The 6,803-nt window shown below is 47.1% G+C and overlaps 1 long non-coding RNA gene across 1 annotated transcript; it reads right to left on the reverse strand.

The window, feature by feature from the left end:
- Positions 1 to 674: 674 nt before the first annotated feature.
- On the reverse strand, positions 675 to 2,654 carry LOC117063032. The gene is made up of 4 exons (XR_004428682.1): positions 2,361 to 2,654; positions 1,872 to 2,028; positions 995 to 1,133; positions 675 to 772 (listed from the first exon to the last, which is right to left on the reverse strand). It is a non-coding gene; the product is annotated as an uncharacterized LOC117063032 (long non-coding RNA).
- Positions 2,655 to 6,803: the final 4,149 nt, after the last annotated feature.

Genomic DNA, 6,803 nt, shown 5'->3' on the forward strand with positions numbered 1-6,803 from the left:
GACTAGTAGTAGTACACTGACTGTATTAGCCCTTCCATGACTACGTCATAGGATTTCAATGACATTCTTATCCTACTTGCAAGATAAACAGGGATCCAGGGAATTGATTAAATTCAGGATTCACCCAGATGGGGCCACTGTCTCTTCTCATTACTCAACAGGTCTTTACAGGGGACCTACTATAGCCCAGCCCAGTGGTCCTTCCCAGGACCCTCCAAATCAAATGGGGAGACAAGACATAAGCAAGGAACACCACAAGAAGGCTAGGCACTAGGCAGTCCTACACAGAACAAAACTGCAGAAGAGCCCATGGAGTCAAATGTCTCTGAGACAGGACAAATGCCTTCCTAGAGGAGGTGGCATTTTCACCAGGGTTGATGAAGTTAATCTGCATTAAGTAAAATTTGGAAAGGTCTAGGAAATTCTGGCCAGTTCTCTCAGGCAGATAATCCAGACTTCTTGCATATAGCTAGATTCCTGTGAACACTTTGATGCATTTGTATTAGAAAGAAAACATCCAAGTCACAAATACCATCTATGCAGGGAGAACTCTTACACCTTTTCCTTCCTCTGCAGAGACCCGTGACCTGTTGAAGTGGTACCTCTGGCTCAGTCAGCCTCAGTCTTCCTCTGGGACTCAGACCTGCTCTGGAAATAAAAAATGTTCCTGATATGTCATCAACTCTGTCCTCTTGGTGCTCAATTTGCATTTGACAACTGAAAAGTGAAGCAGATGCATCATCGAGCCTCTTTGTTCATTTTTTGCACTTCGCTGTAAAAAACAAGAAATGATTATTAAAAATATATCTATAACTGCTGGAAAACTCCTTTCTCCCCTCTAGTTCAGAATCTTGCAATTGGGAATGTTTGTCATATTTCAAATCAGCAGATGATAGTTGGCTGCATCTGCCCGTGTGGTCCTTTTTTCTTTCGTCTGGGTTCACACATAAACTTTCTTTCTTTCCTTCCCTCTAAATTTTGTCTTTCTTTTTACCTCTCTGTCTGTCTTTTGGTAGATTGTCTTTCTTCTTTTCTTCCCATCTTTATGGTTTTTCCACACAATCCTTTAGCCATGTTATTGTTCAAATTTAACTTCGAATTCTCAAGTTACTATGTGTGTGGTTTTTTCTTGCCTACAAAGAAATTATTCCCATGGGAAAAGATAAGTTTGAAACAAGGGCAGCCAGGGTCCTATCTTTGGGGTGTCCAGACTTATACAAAGAACTTTTTAATGAATTGTTTTTTTTTTCTCGAAAAAGGAAGACGTGCGTAGCCTCTGCCCCAGAGGGGGGTTCCTGGCTGAGGAGGATACATGGAGACTGTTTCCCAACTCTCCACCTTCAAATCCTAAGTCTGTGAAAGCTGTCCTAAGATAAAGCAACATTCTCTTGTGAATTTTGTAATAAGAATTCTTGACTTGTTGGGTATGAGGCACATATGAGCATGAATTGCCTTGGGTTTCCACAGGCCATCCTAGAATCCCTGGGAAGGGCTCCCTTTATTCCTGGACCGCCTTTGATGACACACAACCTTTGACCCTGATCAATGCATCCTCCTCCCAAGCAGTGCAGACAGGAGCAACTCTCTCAGCACCCAGAGGAAGCGCGGGCATTCGGCCCTGACCTCTCACCCTGCCCCTAACCTCACTGATAATTGAGTTTTCCATTCGTACTCACCAGCAGGCTCTCCACACAAAGAAACAAGCCCCCACCCGCTTACTCTGTCTTTACCGAGATGAAACCACGAGCGGGGTCTGTTCAGCCAACACCAGCATCCGGTACCGGAACACACAAGAGGGTCGGATCTGGGTCCCAGCTCCCCCATTCCATCCTGGGCCTCCCAGCACTTCCCATGCCCCTAGGACAGAGTACCTGACTCAGGCAGCATTTGTTCCTCCTAGTGTGTCACTTGAGAGAACTGTGTCTCTTTGAAAGATGTTCATGTTGCAGAGCAATTTAAAACATATACCTCCTTCCAAGTGTCCTTCCATAAAAGCCTGCTTTCCGGAAGCTCCTGGAATCCTAAAAACTGAATCAAAGACAATTTAAAATGAACTTTCTCTACCTCCCTTTGAATCTTTGTAAAATCTCTTATTGTAGAACAAAGTAAGCTATCAATAAGCCCTTTCAAAACATTTCCACCCTAAGTTTGCCCTATGCGTGGAAAGAATGGATGACTAGAATCACCCCCTTGACCTCCTGCTGAAGAGGACAAGGTACTGATTTGGGACGCCAAGTCCCCAGCCAGTGAGTCGGTGCTCACGGAACTGCTATCCATGAGGAGGGGAAGATGGAGCCCTGAGATGCGCACCCTGCCCTCGACAAATGCTTGCAGGTTTCTAACTTAGGAATGGTAATGACCTAATTGGCATCATGTACTTCCCCCTGCAAGTAACACCATCTCCTTCGGCTCTCACACCCCCACTGAGGTAGTTAGATCTTGTGCCAAAAAAACCCAAAGAGCAGAGGATGGGTCCAAGGTCACCAGAAGAAGTGGAGCCAAGACTTAGAGCCAAGTTTTTGGACTCTGCAGCCACGAAACTTAGTGAGTGCCCCGCTGCTTCCCGAGGAGCACCCCTGGAAGGCAGAATAACGAGAGGAAGCTTCGAGGGTAGGACAAAGACACAAGAACATGTGAAAGCAGAGACAGAACTGTTCTTGCCAGAGAGAGGTGGAGACTTCAGAAGACAGAACTGTTGCCATGGCAGTGGCATTCTGGGGGGTGGAGGAGCTTCCTGGAGAGGAAGGGCCTCAGCTAAGCCTTAAGGCTGGAGCAGCATTGAGAGTGGTAGAGGGGAGATGGCGAGGGGCTTTAGCAGGGGGACCTGCCTGGGAAGAGGCTTCAAGCCAGAAGCCCTGATGGGGACAGTGACGAGGCTCCTGGGCTGACAGCCTGTTGGAGAGAGAGGGAGGGCCACACGTGTAAGGCCTTGAAAGTTGGGCCAGGAGTTGGGGCTTCCTGTGTAAGCAGTCTCTTAGAATACCTGCTGTAGGAGTGTAGTGTGCAGTCTTTAACAACCAGGGCGTTTTCTCATTTGGAAATTGAAAAGTGGGAAAACTCAGCCAGAATGGCGCCCGTATCTGGGCCAGCCAAAGCAAGACCCATTAGCCTAAAAGCCTCCTCTTCATTCCCCACTGCTTGCCCTCTTGCCCAGACGGTGTGAAGCTCCCTAGGCCCCTGCTCAATCTCCAGCCTTCTGGGCTGCTTTACAGCAGATTCGGAGGCACAAGGTCTGGGAGTGACTCAAGAATCTGTTTTTACTGAGTGCCCACAGGTGGTTGTTAACCAGGAACCAGTTTAGAAAGAAAAAACACCACTGTGAAGATCACCTGGGGGCACTAGGAACTGACAGGGCCTCTCCTCTGCAAAGCCTGAGTCAGCAGGTCCATGGGGAGAACCAGGAATCCAGGTCTTTAACAAAAGCAGGGCCAAGTTTAGGTTGAGATGCGCAAGGTGAGCCATCCAAGTGCAGGGTCAACTCCCATCTTCATTTCAAAGCTTCTTTGCTCCATTGCTCATCATGGACATTTTTGCACTGATTTTTATAGAATTCATCTTGATAACTGAGTTTTGTTGTTGTTGTTGTTGTTTTTTTTTTTTGGCTTCTCCTTAAAATTTACACCTAAAATGAGTGTCTCGCTCACCTCACCCTTGTCTTAGTCCACAATAAAAGCCCCAGGTGATCCCCAGGATGATGGCTGAGTCCAGGACACTCAGCACAGCCTTCCAGCTGTTTCCTTTGCCTGTATTTCCAGCCACATTCACCTCCTCCCTGAGCACAGGCTCTGCACACCCACTCCAGCCCCGTGACCAGCTCTCCAAACTGCCTCTGCACATACTCCTCCCTCTTCTGGGAATGTCCTTGCTGCCTCTGGGGTCCCCACTCCACCTGGGCAGCCCCTCCTCCAATGCCACCAATGGCCCCCTGTATACATACAGAGCTGGGAGCTCTGCCACAGTCTCCTGCTGAAACTACCAGCCTCCCCCAACAACCCCAGGAAAGAACAGGGTCTTCACTTCTACGCTCATTTTGCCCACGCCCCCAAGTAGGACTGTCTCACCATCCCATTATTGTTCAGTGTGCCTGTGAGCCTCTTGAGGAAAAAGGAAATGTCTTATTCCAGACCCTCTTACTCCTAGAACATACCCTGGCACTGAAGAGAGGATGGATGGACGGATGGATGGTGAGGTGGGTGGGGGTGGGTAGGTGGATGGATGGATGGATGGATAAATGAATAAAAGTTGAGGCACACGGCCGGGCGCGGTGGCTCAAGCCTGTAATCCCAGCACTTTGGGAGGCCGAGACGGGCAGATCACGAGGTCAGGAGATCGAGACCATCCTGGCTAACACGGTGAAACCCCGTCTCTACTAAAAAAATACAAAAAAATTAGCCGGGCGAGGTGGCGGGCGCCTGTAGTCCCAGCTACTCGGGAGGCTGAGGCAGGAGAATGGCGTGAACCCGGGAGGCGGAGCTTGCAGTGAGCTGAGATCTGGCCACAGCACTCCAGCCTGGGTGGCAGAGCGAGACTCCGTCTCAAAAAAAAAAAAAAAAGTTGAGGCACAACGGGATGATCACAGGCCAGGCCTTGGCCTCACAACCCAAACCTGGGCTTGAATCCGCCTTCACTACCCACCTCTGAATGCTCCAAACAAGTGACTTAACAACACCGGCCTCCATCTCCTCATCTATAAAATGGAACTAAGGTGGCTGCTTTGCAAGGTTGTTGTGAAAATTAAAAGCAGTTTACTGAGTGCCTGAGACCCAGTAATAGGTGATGCATAAATTGGAAAAATAACAGGGATCAGATGGCAGACTGCCTTTCCCCTCGGAACCATTGTATGGTGCTGTGTGCTCTGAGGGCCATGCAGTAAAGCACTATGTGGCTTGCTGCTGTGATCCTTCTAGGGTGGCTAAGCTTAGTCTGACGAGTGGTTCATAATGATCAAGGCTTAAGTGAGACTTGGTCCCCAAATCCATTGGAGAGATTTCACATTCCAAAGTCAGATGGAGGAAAGAAATGATGTGGGTCTTCATGGAGTTTAAAGCCCACTGATTCAACTCAGATTTGAGGAACATCAGCTGGCACTTTCCACATCTGTGTAGGGTGGCAGGCTGGGAGTCACTCCTAGATGCTGTCGCAGACGGAGTCTCCTGAAGCCCCTTTCAAGTCTTAAATATCATGAGAAAGATTTTACCTTGGAGTAGACTTATCCTGACCTTTTGTGCATTCATCAGGATTCTCCAGAGAAACACAACCTATACATATCCAGAAAGAAACAGAGAAAGATTTACTTTAAGGAATTGCTCATGACTCTGGATACTGGCAAATCTGAATTTTGCAGGAAAGGCGGACAGGCTGGAGACCCTGGGAAGTGTTGATGTTGCAGTCTTGAGTCCAAAGATAGCTAGAATTGAATCTGCCTTTGGATTCATCTTCATGAGGATTTCTTCATCTTCGAGGGACCTCAGTCTTTTCTCTTAAGACCTGGAGGATAATATATTCATTCAGAATCTACTGACTTCAATGTTACTCTCATTTAAAAAAAAAAAAAACCTTTACAGTGACATCTAGACTGGCATTTGATCAAACAAATGGGCACCATAGCCTAGCCACATTGACGTACAAAATTAGCTATCATGCTCCCCAAGTTTGCAATATGAAAAAGAATCAGCCCACCCAACAGTCAGTGACTACATAAGAAGCAATAATGGGAAAGTACTTTCCAGGGAAAAGACGCCCCACAGAACAGTGCTGCCAGGGTGGGGGCTGTTATAAGTCTGCTGTTTGGGGGCAACCAAGACAAACCAAGTGTTCTCCTACACTGTTTGACAGACAAAAAGGAAGCTGGCAGAGTCCTTTCCAGGAAAACTCATTCATTCACCCAATACTGTTGGCTCTACTGAGCACCAGGCTTACCAGATCCCACCCAGTGGACAAATATTATAACAGGGGGGCATGCCAAGGGGGAAAGCCAGGGGTGTGCAGCCTCCACACAGGAAACTCAGGAGGATGCTTGTAATGAGCAGGAGTTGGGGGGAACTAGCAGCAAACTCACCGGCCAGCACCAGAGGAATGAGTAAGGAAAATTTAGTGATGCACGATGTGAAATTTTTTGCAGCATTTGGAAACAATTAACTAAATGTACACACGGCTTAGATTTTAAAAACACAATGCTGAATGGGGAAAAAGTAAGAAACAGAACAGTTGATAGCACAATATCGTTTATATAAATTGAGAATACGTCACACAAGGCAACATGCTTTAGAGAGACGCATGTAATTTCAAGGATACAAAGCAGATGCGTTGGAGCAGTTGCCTATGAGAAGAGGGGGATGGGATGGGAATTTAAGTAGATAAATGAGAAGAGGAGCCTGGCATGAATCAATGAGGTAATGTTTCACGAACTACAGAGTAACTCAACCCTCTGCACTGTGGTCCAGAAAGTGGAAGAAAAATCATTGCTGAGAGCTGCCACCAGGTTATCAAGATTTGTTCAAGGTCTATCTTTTCTTCTAGATCAGAAGTTATAGCCCAGCAGCCAAATCCAACCCACCACCAGGTTCTGTAAATAAAGTTTATTGGCACACAGCATTCATTTACATATTGCCTGTGGCTGTTTTTACAGGACAATGGGAGAGTTGAGGAGTTGCAACAGAGACTATGTGGCCTGCGAAGCTTAAAAGAGTTATGAACTGGTCCTTTACAAAAAAGGTTTGCCAACCCCTACTCCAGACTAAAAGCTCCATGATGGCAAGGACTGTAGGTAAAGAGAAAAGAGAAAGCTCCATGAATAGTGATGT

This window comes from Trachypithecus francoisi, unplaced genomic scaffold (genome assembly GCF_009764315.1).
Source record: "Trachypithecus francoisi isolate TF-2019V2 unplaced genomic scaffold, Tfra_2.0 Lachesis_group17, whole genome shotgun sequence".
NCBI classification, from domain to species: Eukaryota; Metazoa; Chordata; class Mammalia; order Primates; family Cercopithecidae; genus Trachypithecus; species Trachypithecus francoisi.